This window comes from Drosophila virilis, chromosome 5 (assembly GCF_030788295.1).
Source record: "Drosophila virilis strain 15010-1051.87 chromosome 5, Dvir_AGI_RSII-ME, whole genome shotgun sequence".
NCBI classification, from domain to species: domain Eukaryota; kingdom Metazoa; phylum Arthropoda; class Insecta; order Diptera; family Drosophilidae; genus Drosophila; species Drosophila virilis.
Window position 1 is genome coordinate 23,901,978 of NC_091547.1, and position 16,403 is coordinate 23,918,380.

General features: G+C 39.5%; 1 protein-coding gene across 2 annotated transcripts in view; it reads left to right on the plus strand.

Annotated features, from left to right (window-relative positions):
* uzip (beta-pore-forming protein unzipped) overlaps positions 1-16,403 on the plus strand; it is a 38,476-nt gene that overhangs the window by 1,593 nt on the left and 20,480 nt on the right. Inside the window, exon 3 of one of the 2 annotated variants that reach the window (XM_002048941.4) lies at positions 14,982-15,012. The gene's annotated coding sequence lies outside the window, so the exon portion shown is untranslated. Of the gene's footprint in view, positions 1-14,981; positions 15,016-16,403 lie in introns of both variants that reach the window. The other variant, XM_015174042.3, reaches the window with a different exon arrangement.

The following is a 16,403-nucleotide window of genomic DNA, read 5'->3' on the forward strand; positions in this document are numbered from 1 at the left end:
AGCTCAAGCGTTCCAGGGGTGTTGTAGGGTAGGGGGGTGGCGAGGGGTGTTGGCAATACAGCAGAGGGGCTGCCCTTTTTTGGGCCAGGCTGGAACGAAAAGGCCGGAAACCGGGCACAGACAATTTGCCTAGGCACGTTCGACCTAATAAGCAGGACCAAGAGCCGGGTTGACGAAGTGAGGGGGGTGTGGCAGCGGAGGGAGGGGGCAGTTAGTGAGCAAAGTGCTTCCGTGTTGGAGGCCAAATCGATTTTTATTGATATCCCAAGTTGAATGCACCGTAAATTCGATTTAGTTTTATTTTTTGGCTATGGTATGAGGGGGGTGGGCTTTGGGGGGAATGGGGCCAACCAATTTTGGGGTTGCTGACAGAACACTCGAATGCCCAAATTGATTGCAACAGCGATAATTCTTAGACATACATACATACGTATGCATGCATATGTATGTACATATATATGAAGATATACATGCATACATACATACATATATACAACATACAGTTTCTCGCAACTGTTCGAAGGAAGCGCAAAATGTAAAAGGAAATAAAAATGGTTTTCTGTGCGCTTTGACACGCACTTTCTTGATATTTGATAAGCTACGTCACATTCCTTGTTTTCTGCATACCCTTTACCCGTTGAAAGTTGTTGAAAAGGGGCATATTGCATATGTAAGGGAAAGTATCTCGAGATTTGAAATTTGAAAAAAAAAAACAAGTGCATAGATTATTTTACATTTCATTTTATTTATTCATTTTTACTTCTAACGCCTTTCCACTTTCCCAGAAGTTATTCAGCTTGTTTGCAGGGCATCTCCTAGTCAAGCAACCTTCTGACTTGCGCTCTCTGAGTCGAAGCTCTGCCCACGTATTTTGACTTTCAACTATTGCCTTTGGCTTTGCCTGTTCGTGCCACCCCTCTCGGCGCTCGCCTTCCTTGTCTTCTTAGCCTTTGTGCCAGCTCTTCTTTTGGCATCTTTTTTTTTGGTAGCTTTGCAAAACTTGTTTTAGTTAGTTTTTTTTTTTATTTTGGATGTTGTCTTTTGGTGTTCTGTTGTTTGCTTAACAATTGTGCTCTATTTATAATTTTATTCGTCTTTTATTTGTAGCTTCCAACACTTTGGACATTAGAGTTCTTCTTCTTGCTCTTTGACTCGCAGCTTTCAACTTGAACTCACTCTCTCCCTCTCTCCCTCTCTCTCTTTGCCTTTCACTAAACGGTAGAAACAATGGACACTTGATGGCGCCACCAGCTTCATCTGATTGTTGTTGTTGTTGTTGTTGTTGTTTTGAGCCCTTGGTCGAAAGTTAAGTGCTTTTGGGTCGAGTGCGATAAGCAGCTTTTGGATTTAAGCTGATGGCGTTTGCGGGTCTCTCTCCCGAATGCTGGCAGGTCTAAGATTGCGGGCGTCAAATAATCCATCTGATAGAAAGCGAAAGGAAAGTACGCTGTGCTGATCTTTGATTAATCGGCATAAGTTCGTCTTTTTGTGTACGAAAAGTCTTTAAATCAGATAATGGAATTATGTATGAGCACAGCTTTATCAAATCATATGCTAGTTCCCTGTACGGAACTTATAAACTTTAGCTTGTTTGGAATTTACCAACACTGCTTTTTAATTCAAATGGCCTTTTCGTGCACTTTAAGTAATCGAGTAGGCATTGAGTTACATAAAAAGAACAAGTTTAACTCTAATCTATTTAGTAGGCTTTGAAGTTCTGAAGGTTATTTCACCTCTAAGTTTTTTGGAACTCGATTCAGTTGTCTTCCAACTCTCAGCCTGTGCATACAGCTGCTGCAATTTTTATTTTTGGTTTGTCATTTATAATTTTTTTAAAGCTTTTTGCTTTATTATTTTGTAATATTGAAAAGTTCTTTCTGTTAAAAAGATAATTTGTTTTTGTTTTGTGTACGACTTTGTCCATATTCTACACGTTACTGTCGCTTTTTATTATTTAGCTTTTAATATATATTTTTATTTCTACTAAAAATAAGGCTACGCTTTATTTAATGGACAAACTCTGATATTTATTGATTTGAGTCCAATATATGTATATTATATTATAAAATTTGTAAATGCATTTTTGTTCTTATGTTCAAGCACATGCTGCATTCATATTTTCATCGCAAATCTTTGCCTAATTTGTAATGTATTTTTTTTTTAATTAAAAGTACTATCAGCATCTTACCTCAAGTATTATTATTACTAAGTTGAAAAATTGAACAATTTTTCTACTGCACACAGTTTGAGGTTTTAACTGCAACTGTTTCCATAAATGCAGGTGCTCCGCAAGGAAGCGTCTTAGGGCCTGCCTTGTATACCCTGTTCACGGCTGACATGCCAGTTTCTAACACAACAGTTGCAACATACGCGGATGACACATCCATTATAGCAACTAGCTCATCAAAGGACGGAGCTGCCCAACACCGGCAGTCGGAACTCAACATAATTGAAGCCTGGTTTCTCCGTTGGGAAATAAAAGTAAAGGCCATAAAATCCCTCTATTTTGGCTTGAATCTCGATCGAAGATTTACATGCATGGAAAAATCATATTAAGGCAAAACGGCAGCAACTTAAATTAAAGACACAACGAGTGTCCTGGGTGTTAGGCCGAAAATCTCAAACTAGTCTAGAGAACAAAGTTCGCCTGTATAAAGCCATCCTCAAGCATGTGTGGACTTGTGCCTTACGACTGTGGGGTATTACTAGCGCTCCTATATTGATATTATTCAGCGATCAGCTAAAAATATTGCGAACCATAGTAAATGCTCCTTTCTACATCTCTAATGCAAGAACAAAGATATAAAAATTCTTCATGTAAAAGAATTCTTCATGTAATAAAATAAGTACAAAATACATTGATCGACTTTTCACAACCACCAGAATAAACTTGGCTTAAATCAAACAGCAGTAAAAAAACTTCAAAGAGTGCATATTCTCGATCTCCCGAATAGATAATTCAAACAAGTAGAACTTCAATCTTACACACAAAATAAGTAAACTATAAAAGTGCGTTTCACTGGAAACTTTTTTACTCCTGTTAATTTTAAGTGTAGCTAACTATTGAAATGTGCACAATAAAATAAAATACTTGTTGGTTTAGTCGATCTCAATATTTATTATTTTATTTTTCTGAGCACGTTAACTTGTTTACTCTTTAACGTTCAGTAATGAGTGAGGCTAAACGACTAAAACTGAAAAAACAAAATCCTACTATGTGTGTATGTATGTGTGTACTTCAACACTCATTATTCCTACACAAACTAAATTTACTTATTGTCTAAAGAGTGTAAATAAATAAAAAAATAAAAAAAAAGACATTTTTGTTATAGGATTTCGATTGTTCGTTATCATGTAATTTTTCTTTTGTATTGGTTAAACGCCGTATTTTAATTTTTTAATTCTAATCATCGCTTTCAAGTTAACGACTTCTGGATTTTCGTATCTATCTCGATATATTCCATGGGAACAAATTTGTTGTCGGTCTTTTAAAATTGGCATTTTGTATTTTCAAGGTGAAGCCTCTTTAGAAAATATTATAAGCATTGTTTTCCGTTGGAAATAATTTGGACCTTTTTTTTTTTGAGATACATGAAGAGTTTGGTTTAATACAGTTAAATGTAGATACTTTGGACTCTTTTATGTTATAAATGCTTTTGCTACCATTTTTGCCTCGGCATGTGACCAATAAAGGTACATCATATCCAACTCCATGACTCCATGGTTTTAATTTTGAAACATTTTATGGTTTTAGATTTCATATGTATTTTTGAACTGCATCTTTTTGTTGTTTATACGCTCACACGTTTCTTAAACATTTTAATGTATAAGTCGTCATCTTTTTCCCTTTCCCTCTTGTGTTAAAATGTGTCTAGTAGAGTTTCATCATATCCATCTCCATGTCCTGCATAGTCACGAGTTTTGTGTTTCCACAGCAAGGCTTTTTCTTGAGGTAATTTTATTTTAATTTTATTAAAACGAGGTTTTGGTTTAAAAATATTTTGGAATATTTTTTCTTTTTCACATAGTTTGTTTTTGTATTACTCATTACATTACGAATGCGTCCGTTTTTGCCTCAGTACCTGACTATTTGCTTTAATTTTTGTATTTTTTTGAAATTTTTAATGTATAAGAATTTGATGGTTCTTCAAGATTGCTTGACATTTGATTTTTCAAGCCTACTCAGCTCTTTCAAGGAAACTTTTCCATCTACACGAGCTGCAAGGGGCGTGCATTTTTATTCGATTTTCAATAGAAAAACATTTTCTTATTTGTGTGTAGTTTATGGCATATCCTGATAACCAGACATGCCAAATAATATGTCAGCGTATATTTATCTCCCCCAACAATAAAAACTTCCCCTTTAGCTTCACGCTGCATTTAAAATAATATCAGGACTTCATCTTTATTACTATTGCTCACACACACACTCAACACTCCTGCGTAAGCCCTGACCCATCAACGCCCTCGGGTTTGACCTTTGACAACTGAACGCGCGCGTCTCCGACCGCCCGCACTAACAAGTCACAAGTCTGACGTCCATCAAATTAGTTCATCGATTTGCTTTTGGCAGTGCGTGCGACAGGACACGTTGTTGTCTGCGAAGGTCCTTAAACTCATTCGGTCGACTTAAATGCACATTTCCGTTGCGGGGGCGGTACCGCTGCGCGAGTTGGCGCCACATTTAAAAGGCCATTAAGCAAAGCCCCTAGCCCGAGAGACAGCTTCAAACCTACCGCAACCCAGCGAAAACGGAGAACTATAAACGAGTGCATATAGATATAGAATATATATATATATATATACGTACAATGTGGGACACTCGGCAAAGCGGAATCGCGTGCTCGACGCAAGTTAATTGAGCCCCAAATGAAATTTCATAATCAACATGGGCAAAATTGAAAAGAAACAAAGAAAAAGCCAAGCGCAATGGTAAAATTTATGAGTTTTTGGGACTCCTGCGTGGAGCCAGCGAGGCTATAAAGTACACTCAGAAAAATCGGCATGAATGAAATGAAATTAAATGTTAGAAAAAGTTTAAATATATTTGGTAAAAGATTATGCATGGTTAAAAAGAGTCTAAAGCTTTCAAATTTTATGTACAAAAGTTCTATGATTGAGAATGTTTGGAATCAAATGAAAAGTTTCTGAAAGTCGAACTTGAATTTGACATATTAATGTCTACATTTTTGACGTTTTTTCGTACTCATTTGGAGCACGAGAATCAATATTTTTTCTCCAAGTGTCGAATCGCAGGCATTCGACAATGGAATAAAAGTTATGCGTGCTGCGGCGGCGGCACCAGCTTCAAGGATGACTCATGACTGGGACTGCGAGGCGGCCTTCACAAGGATTCAATCTGCGGGCAAACAATGCCAGGACTCCGGGACGACTGTCTTCGGGCTTTGCGTGGCTTTTGTTGCCGCAACAACAAAATGAATTAACTCTGAACTTTGTTCATATGTTTTTTTTTATGATTCTTTTTATTTTTTTTGTTGTTGCTCCTTTTTGGCACTTTGTTAACAGCAATTGTCCTTCTACTCCTTTCCGGCTTTAACTGACACTCATTGGATATGTGTGTGTGTGTTGTTTGTTTTCCGACGGTTGTCCTTTTGCTCAGCTGTTTGCGTGGCGCAAATAAGTTTCATATCCTTGACAGCACACTCTACCATTTCCTCCGAGCGCCCCAACAAACCAGACAGAGGGGCGAAGAACAAACAGCGCCATTGGCGCCATTGTCGTGTCATCGAAGCCAAGACACAGGCAAATGTGACGGGCAGAAGTAAAGGATACTTGATAACTACGCTGTCCCCACCATTTATAGTTACCAGCTGTCTATAATACTGACTGAAAGAGAGCGGGCAAGGCAACAAGGGTAACACATCGCATATGTCAGAAAGGCACTCGGAAATCTGTCGGAAAAAGTTGTGCAGAGTTTAGGTTCTCGGCTTTAGGTGCAGACCTTGGTAGTTGTGGTGTCTAAGTGACCCAACTAAATAAGAAACATCCGAGCTCCAAACATTATTAGCTTAAAACTAGATCCTATATATACTACACATATATCATTCCTTTGCCCATTCAAATCTTGCAAGATCTATTCATTTTAAAAGGTATTTCCGCATTCTTTAAAATTGTATCATACTGAAGAACATTTGTAAAATCTTCAAACTCAAAATGACTCGTGGCTAAATTGTTCTCAATTCCAGGAAATTAATGTTCGTCTACAAATTAGTTCAAGCGTTTTTTTTTTAAGCCATGACTAAATTGTGCCAGATCCACCCACAAACTTGTAAGAAGTGGCCCCCTAAATCCAATCAGCATATTTATGAGTCTCTCTTGTGATGTCATCAATTTGCGAGTTGGCATATATTATGATAATATGGTCAAGACCTTGAGCCTAGACTCTCGTCATCAACGGGGCAAGGCGAATGCGCTGCTCATGACTCACTCATTGATTGTTTTTTTTTTTTTTCACTTCCAGCTGATAAACTTTTTACTCTTTTTCTACTTTGTATTTTGCATAGTTTTGTGCATTTATGTGCGGATATTTCGTGCCGTTTATTGAGCTAAATTGCGCTCTATTGTTAAAGCGAATAACAATTATCTATGGGGCAGATCTATTCTTCAGTTGCCTGGAAACCTTTTGTTGTTTTTCTTAGTGTTATTTGTAAGAAAGCCAAAAGTCTCGCTTATATCATGGCTTTTATTTCTTTTGTGGCCAATTTCAGCTGAATATTCATTAGATTTTAGCTATATCTTTGATATTTAAATAAAGTTTAGGTAATTAGTCGTTATTATAAAAACCAAGCTGATTAATGTTCGTAATATTTGGCTGAAACATAAGGTCGCAAAGTTTTGGGATGATAAATGAGAAAAGTCTGAATCAGATATGATTATTGGGCTCGCCTCAGATTGAGCTGCTGCTTGACCAAGCGTATTATGTGGCTTCTAGTTGTGGAAAACTCATTTGTTGCCACGGAGGCAACTTTGATGGTTTTCGTTTTCGTAATCGTGTAATATGTCTAGGCTAGGATGTCTTTCATCTGAAGGCTGGAAGTAAATGTTTTAGCTAGAATCTCGCCCTCGGCATGAATCACGCAACAAAGTCGCAGCAGCTACTTTGTGGCATGCTGCATGTGCTGGCTGACAGGGTTTCGCAGGACCTGCATGGGAATGGGCGCGCGTGAGCTGCGTCCTGCGACGGAGATTCAGACGACGCGTCGAGACAAGTACGCAAAAAATGCCTGCGAGCCAACTAACAACTGCGCGACTGCGGCAGCTGCTGCTGGTTCTGCCACGGCTGCTGCTTCTTCTTCTACTTCTACTTCTAGTGGCATTGTCCTTGCTGTCATCCTGGCGAGGGGTGGTTTACTCTGCTTTTCGGCTGCGTTGTCTGCGCCTCGCTTACAGCATTTACACATTTCTCCCCCTGCCCCTTCCCCTGTTGCTGCTGCTGCTGCTGCTGCCGCTGCTTGTTGCCACTCGCAGCAATCGTTGCTTCTATTTTTTGGGCAGACAACAACAACAACAACCGGCCGCAGGACGACGTCAATGCGCGCTCATCCTCCCGACCAGACACGGGGGTTGGCTTGCGGCATGCGGCACTCGCTTATATTTTATTATTTATTTTCTATTTCATTCTCTATTACGCTTTGGCCTGCTGCTTCTACTGCTGCTGCTGGGTCTGGGTCTGCTGCTGCTTCCTCTTCCAATTTGCGTTTCTGTTGTGTTCGCCCGTTCGCACAGTTTTTGGCTTTGTTTTGGGGCGGCCAAACAACACTCTTCGGACGAGTCCTTCAACGCGTTGCGAGTGAAATTCGCCTGCGGCTGAGAATCTGCACAGTGGTGGCTGAAAAATTGAGCATGGCCTCGATTGAGTTCATTTTGCACAGTACTGGGAATTCTTAAACTTATGGCAATATTTACATATAGGAAGTTATTTATATGTATGATAATTTCAAGAATGTCTGGGATATTTGTTTCGCTATAAATTTATTTTATATAATTTATTTGTTAATATATTTTTTTACTTGAGTTTAATTTAAAGCTAATTGTTTTTTTTATTAATAATTTATATTTTTTAATCATACTTAATCTTTTTATAAACATAGAGAAAACCGCCCTGAGTTAAAATTGTCCATAGTACTCTCTAATTTTAATATAATGTCTACCTCATCTTCTCAAGAAGGTCCACAACATTTTTCAACCATTTAAGCTCGAACAAAACTCTTTAAAACTGCCAATTGAAAGGCTTCCGCTTCTTTTACAACACTTCAAAATTTAAGGTCTTTACTTTGAGTAAAAGAATTTTTGACTGCATTTCCGGCGTTTGTGGAAATGATGAAATTTCCGGGTTATTTACTGAAGCAAGCAAGTGCCAAAAAGAAATATTTATATAAAGTATCTTTGTTGGATGCTGTATGAATGTTTGACTGGTTGGTGGCCACCCATTGTGACCCGGCTGCCAGTGCCAGCTGCTGTCCTGGCTCTATTTTCGGTTTGTTGACTTTTGGCAGCGATTCCCAGGACACAGGACACGGGACCTGGCGTGCACCGCAGGCGCCATTGGCGATGAAATGCGTAAAGGGAAAACCGCACGCGTCGCCACGGCTAATGTCAGAGTCCCGGATCCCAGATCCTGTTGCGATATGGCAGCGGCGCCCGCCGGCAATTACTTCACGTTCTGTAAACAAACAAACAAACGAACGAACGCGAGGCACATAAAATTAATTTCTACACTCAAAAGTCGGCGACGAAATTGTTATTTTGCGTGAAATTTCTCGACACCGTCACGAGGCTCGTTCTCAATATATGAAATGCAGCTCTACTTAATGGGATATCCTGCGGTGCCTGCGCAGCGACTGGCAATGGAAACCACCCTGCACTGGACACCTTACCAAATAGCCTTTACTTGCCTTCCTTATACCCTGTAGCTATTGAAAAACGTTAAGGAGGTATACTGAAATGAATTTAGGCCCTGTTTTTGAGAGTTCCCAGCCAACTTTGTTGGGTAGCTATCCAAATTTCAAACAGATCGGACTCTAAACACAGAATTTACATGAGAAACACATTCTTTATAGTAGTACGTATTAATGAAAACTCATATGCTGTCTAAAGGGTATCATTTAGTCTGGCAATTCCAACGCAGCATTTTTTTTCCTTTTGTGCTTTTGTATGAAATTTTGAAAATTACCCACATTGCTTTTGCTTTTGTTTTTATTATTCCTTATCCTGGTTATTGGCTGCCTTTCGGGGGCGGCTTTTGCGTGCGTTGAATATCCTTTGGGTCGATCCCTTTTTTGTTTTGCTTTTGTATTGTGAGGTCACATCGCTTGCATTCTTGCAATTAACATACTCGACACTCTCTCTCTCCCTTCCCTTCCCTCCAATACTCAAGAGCTCGAGTATTTGACATGCCTTTGATATTGTTGCTGTTGCTTTCGAGTTTCAAGTTTACCTTAAAGAAGCGTAAACAGTTTAGCTTTAGTACCCAAAAGCGTAACTCAAATGGAAATAATTGCCATTTTGGAGTGGTACAAAGCAGATGGTAATGGCATGGGGAGTGGCTGTTGGTTGACTTGGAAATAATCTTAAGTGGGCACAGAGCTGTCATATTGTTAGGCGAATTACAAAACAATCGAATGCTTAAATATAACTGATTGGGGTTTCAGTGTGCTTAAGAGATTTTAAGTGGGGTGTTAAATATCATAATATATATAACCGCTATGAATTTAATGCTCTGAAGGTATAATTTGCCATAAGCCAATTAATTTTTATATAAATAAAAGCATATCACACAGAAAGTGAACTATGTTTTCTCCGTCTTTGTTATTTTTCGATGCTTGATGCTTAGAATTCTCAACAAGTTAAAACGGAGAGGCGAACAAAGTAACTAGCGTTAACCTACACAAGAATTCTTAACAAGTTGAAGCAGGAGGCACAAAAAGTAGCTGGCATTTATCTCGCTTAAAATTCTCAACAAGTTAAAGGAAGAGGCACACAAAAAACATTAATTTCGAACCGTGTTGCTTTATATTATTATTGGGCATAGTTGAGCTTCTTTAATAATGGATGTTATTTTAAATTTTTTCAATTATGCGCTGCATCTGAAACCTTATACGTTCCAATAAAATTTCTATATCTTTTCCAAGTATTGAAACAATGCGTTGCATTGTTTACCCCTTTTTGTCTCTCCCTTTTCTCTCTTTAATTTCTGCACCTTTTTGTGTTACAAATTAACGACTTTGGCCATAAAATGTCATAAAACATATTTGCTAATTAATTATGGAGGCAAATGTCTCTTTTATGGTCAGAGCCCATAAAATTTTATGGCATTGCAGGTGTACGAAAAATGAAAATAAACAAACCGCAAGCCCGTTAACCGTAAGTTGACCAGCCCCGCCTAAATGCCAGTGACCAGTTCGGGGGGCTTTTGCCGGCCATTAAGGTGTGAAAAGTTCATAATTTCGGCCTTTGAGCCCTATTCAACGTTTGATTGAGTAATTGAGCGAATGACTGGCGACAGGCTGATTCAGTATACAACAATTTCTCTTGGCAAATATTCCAATTAATGTTAGTCTAAAAAGTGCGCCAAAAATAGGCAATAAAGGCTTGGCTAGCCTGTGTTGTCTCAAGCGCTTGTTAATTACTTTTTAGCTCAGATAATTGCAGCAACGCCTTCGCATCGCACAGTTGCAAATGTATCTGGTGGATTGTGTGGCTTATTTTGATTGCTTGGCGTCATACTTTTTGCTTAGGCTGTGCACAAAACGGAAGCTAATTATTAGCTTGGCCATCAGCACAACTAACAAACGGCATTTTAATTGAGCTGACATATATGTGTGTGTGCCTGCTGTGTGTGTGTGTGTTTGCTGTGCTACTTGCTGGTATTTATGACAGCTGACCAAGGAGCACTTGTCCACAGATAAAGATATATGTGCACACACATAAATGCCCAAAACATGAGCTCACTTTGAGGTACTTGGACACATCTGGCATGCCAGCTGTGCATGTGGGCGTGACAATATGCAAAACGACAATTGAACCTGCAAGTTAAGATTTGTTGTGACACATTCTAAGGCTCAGTCTGCTGCTGCTGCGGCTGCTGATGGCATTGTTGTGGTTAGCTGCCAACTCATGTGGTTTGCTCGGAGTTAATAGATTCATCTAGTGGACTGTATAATATGCCCAAAGATGCTGCTGCACCTGCCAGGTAGCACTTGATTATAATTGAAAACACTTAAAGAACTCAGAAATGGTTAGGAAGTTATTCGAGTGTTTTAACAGTAGAGCCTTTCCATAGAAACTACATATTTGATATGCTCCTCCTAATAGCAGCACAGCAATGCCTAGCTGCTTGGTGTAACACATTTCGCAATAGAATTAAAACGATTGCACAAATTCGTATATTTAGTCCCACTCCAATTGTTGAGGATTCGGTGTTCGGTTCTAAACTTTGAGTTTCGCATCCTCAAGCTGATTATCCACATGAAGTAACATAATTTGTGGTTCAAGCATTGGTTTCTCATGTATCAAAATCATAAGGAAACATTTGAATCTTTAGTTATTAATTGTGCTTTTTGCTGAAATTTCAAATTGATAAATTTTGTCTTCATATTAAGTTGGCAACTGCCAAGTAGGCTTGGATAAATAGAATCTTAGATAAATACTATGATTGAGACCTAAATCATTTATGCGGTTCGAGTTTCAGTTAGATTGTTTCTTTTGCAACTGGCTGAGTTTAATGTTCGGCTTAAGTAAAAACATTTGATTGTTTGGGTCAGAATTATGCTTAGCACCGATTTATATTAAAGCAATACAATTTCTCTACCGAATCTCAAGTTTCTGCTCCCGCATGATTATAATTTCACATTTGCGATTGCAGCTAGTTAAGAACCGCAAATTTAATCAACTGCCTGCCCAACTCTCTCTCTCTCTCTCTCTTTCGAAATGAGCCACATAAATCAATAACAAACACACACAACTGCATTGACCCAGTCCATTAGCCGGCAGCATTGACCACAACTAGATTATAGAGCCTGCTTTGCGCCGGGTCCTGGGCTCAATTATGAATACCTACGGGTTTCTTCCACACAAGTTTATACCAGAGAATGCGCTAGTTTCCATTGGGCGCAACAATTGTTGGTCAGCCGCATGGAAAATTGAACCAAGAACCTATCAAATGGTGGTCATGTGAGCGAGGGGCAGCAAATTTTCTAATAGCAATTTAGTTGGGACAGCACGTTTAATTTGCAGCGACAAGGATGCCACATACAACTAGCTGCCATGTCAAGTGCCAAAGGAAGAAAAACAAAGGAAAAAACGAAAGAAAAACCAACAAGAGGAGTCACAACATGGACAACATGCATGTACATGACACGGGAGCATGGCAACATGGACATGGCGCCAACATTCGAGTATTCGGTTTAGAGCGGGCGCCACTCAAATTGCGTAGAATGTACTACAATCCCGCCCCCACTCCCCCACTCAAGTGGTGCAACAATTTGAGTTGCCAAGTGCTTGGACTATTGATTTTTTTCTACCATTGTTGTTTTGGACATACTTAACATGTGGGTCTGTCACGAATTGTTTTGGATTTAGCTAAACATAAGTGCATAGGCGGGTTGCCACTCGTGTTATCAGCTACCACTCGAAATGCCACACTTAAAGTTGGGACCGCTTATCAGCAGCTAGCTTCTGTTAAAGCTTGCCTTGTCCCTGGCTGAAACGCGAGGTCTGGGTCTCGGTCGGGGCTGTGGCTTTGGCTCTGGGCATTCATAAATCCCATTTGGCGGGCAGCAATTGCAGTCGTCTGCGGTCTCTGCAAAAATATGCAATTCAGCATAAATGTGAGCGTCGGGGCAGGGAGTTGGGCGCAGATTCAAGGGGCTGGGGCATATCGAATTCAGTGCCTCCGGATGCGGTGTTATTGTGGGTGAGTCGCTGCCAGTTGGCAACAGCTGTGCACAGACACACACCTTGATGGTTTCTGGGCTTAAGGTTGGGCTGCCTTTTTGCTTTGTACAACTTAAATTTAGCGTGAACTTTGCAAACTCCGCTGCTGCTGTTGCTTCTTCTTCTGCCTGGCTAAGCCGTCGGAAAGGAAAGTGAAAAATCTGCTCAAGGTTTGTAAAGACTTCCTTTGCATTGTGGTTCTGGTGGTTCCATTTGCCAATGCTGGAAATAATAGCACAGAGCGCAAGTTGAATGTGCCCAAAAGTGTTGGGTGTTAAGGCAAATGTTGCCGGGGCAGGCAGTGGGTTATAGGGGGGCAAAACAAATTGGTTTCTGGTTTGAGTGCAACATATGAAAAACTTTCAATCAATCCTGCATGAAAAGGACTTTTTTTATGGAGACTTTAGATAAAAACAGCTAGAAAGGTTAGAAACTGTAAAGAAATGTATCATAATATATGCAGCTGATATTATGAATAAGTTCTTCAAATCATTTTGTTTAGCAGATGCTCGACTCCTTTGTCCTGTCTCTTACTGATTTATTTCTAATCTGAGGAATCTGGCGATACAAACTCTTTGCCCAGATGTGCATAGCATATTTGTCTACCTTCTTGACTAAGCAATGCTCCGTCAGGTGGGCCATCATAATTTCTACCTCTCAAGCGAAGCATCAATAGGCAGCTAAGCTTATCAAGAGTGCCTTGGCTGATTCCTTCTACAAAAAAGATGCCACCATGGACTTGCTGGCGATTTCTACAGAAAGTTTCCAGACAAATTGCCTATCCAATGTGAAGGTCTATTTCTTATGGCATTGCCCATGGAGTCCAATTATTTAATTGAACATTGACTTAAACTGAGACGTGAGGCCAAAGCCCCAATGCCAATAGCAAAGCCATTGCGAACTGTAATTTGTAATTGAGCTTACAAGCAATCCAATTGATTTCTAGGTTTTCAATTATGATTGGACTTCTGCTCTATGTTTACTGAACTAAACCGATTTGCAGCTTACGCTCACATCCGCCACACACACAAACACATGCTCGCATTCGCTCACAAATTGCGTTTGACTTTGCGAACCTTTCTCCGACTTTGTTGGCTTTTGGTCGGGAGTTAGCTCCAATTTCCTACCGGCGGCTTCTTTGTTCTAGCGTCTTTTTAATGGTTTTGGCCCCGGCCTGTGGCCACGTGCAGTGGCTCGTTTGGTGGCAACTGTAAACGGGTTTTCCATTTTTAACCACCGCACATACTACATATGCCACGGCAGCGACTGCGACTGCGGCAGCATTGCAATTAGTCTGGCTAAAGTCGTGCCTAACGGTGAAAAGCATATGGCCCCATCTTAAGTCTACGATCTACACCACAGCCATGCCTCATAACTACAACAGCCCCCTAATCGCATCAAGCTCGTGAGATTTACAGCGATAATGTCGGCTCAACTGATAGATTACCAGGCAGCTTTTGGCCCCGGCAACAGTTCAGCGGATTTTGTGCAACACAAAAGCTGCTTTTTCAGTTTTGAGTTAAGAATTTGTAGCTTCCAAATGGATTTCCTATGTTTTGATAGCAAGTTTCATTTTTTGTATACCCATCGAACGCGGTTAAAACAGGGCATATTGCACTAGAATACACTTTTGTAACATGTCTAAGCCACAAGAGAGAGCTAAAAATGTATATATATATAAACTATTTTACTTCGATAACCTTTTGGGTTTACATCGATAACTATCGATTTGTAGAATGTTATATTTACTTTTTATTGTGATAGTGAGTTACCAAAGTTTGCATTTTTATATGAGAAAATGGGAATTCCCCATAAGTATTGGATGATATTAACTTGACTAAAGCTTTAATTTTGCATATCGATTGAAATATGAGTTTTGTTTTTTATTATTTTAATATTGCAGAAGAAAAGGCAGCTCACAACTGGCTGTAGGGTATCATAAAGTCGATCAATCTTTAACTACAGCACTCGTTTGTTTGTTAATAAATATTTAATAATTTTTTTTTTTATATCGTGTTTTATTGCAGATTAATTGCATTTGGAAGCTGGCACAATCGAGTGGTAAGAACCATATTTCCAAAAATTAAAGATATTAATATACATTTAAGCAAAAATGTTCATAATCAGCTTTTGTAAAATTATTGAAAATTTTCTGTTAACTTGATCGAAAACTTTCCAAGTTGTATTTCGCAACTTTATTAGCTGCCAGTCTGCCGTATACGGACGTTTCTCTCCATAAACCAAACGTAACCCAGGTGGCAACTAAATCGAACTGCCACAGGCTGTAGCCATCAGTAGATGTTGCACCTTATATGCTGTGCAACTTTGATGGCGGCGCCATTTTTGGGCAGTTACCATATTTTTCGCGGATCTGTACCAGGCATAGCTCCAGAGGGGCTTACATCATTGCTTGCTTGGCCCAAGCCGGGCTGTCAATTAGCGACGCGTTTTAAACGACTTCATTAGCATCAATCCTAATTGAATAATGATCGAGGCTGCTTGTAAATTCAGCGAGAAGTTGTCAGGGAATCGTCAAGAATCGTCTCCTTTTTACCATTTTGCGCTTATTATTATTATTTGTGCGCGGCCCTCGGTTCGTGTCAAGTTGACCGTGCGACAAACTTAAGTAGCATGAATTATGCGGCAGTCAGACAAGTCCAAAGTGGCAGCTACAACGGTTATGTCTGTATTTTTGTTGTTGTTCGTTTGTTTGTATCTATATCTGCATTTTGTATCTGCATCTGCATCTACAGTTTGCGTCGCGCAGCGTCGCGTTTTGTGCTGAGCAAATTGTGGGCAATCATTGTCAATTTACAATGCATATACAAAACTGCCTTCTAGTTGTGCTTGTCCAATGAAAGAAAGTAAGCTGTAGCTACAGTGGAGCTTGAAAGGAAGATAGACAAAATAAGGTTTTGCAGAAACTGCTATCTCTACAATCGAACAAAATGACAAGTTTTCTACTCAAATAAAGTATAAAAGTAAAGCACACATGTTCACATCAAGAACTCTTTTTATTCAGTTTAACAATTGCAAGCTATATTAGACTTAAAATTGTTTTACGCTTGCTCTAAGCATGCAAATTCTTGTTGCAATTTGTTTGTGCCTTATTCCAATTTCAAAACTAATATTACAATCCAATTTCTGCCATTTTTATATATTGTTAAATTACAATTCGTAATATCATTAACTCTCCATCTTGTAACTAGAAAGTTAAAAGTTGTATCTCACTCTCAAGCAGTTCTTGCTTTAAGCCTAGTCTGCTTTAGACAGGCTTTACTGTGCCCGCATAGTCTGATGCTTGAACAATTGTCAGGCGCACCTTGAACTACAAGCGGGCTACATGTGAATGTCAAACCGGCGTCGCTAACGGAGACAAGCGGTAGCTTTTGGGGCCACGCCGGGTTCTCGAGGCTCGCGCGTCGCGTTTTTATCCAAGCGCTGAGATC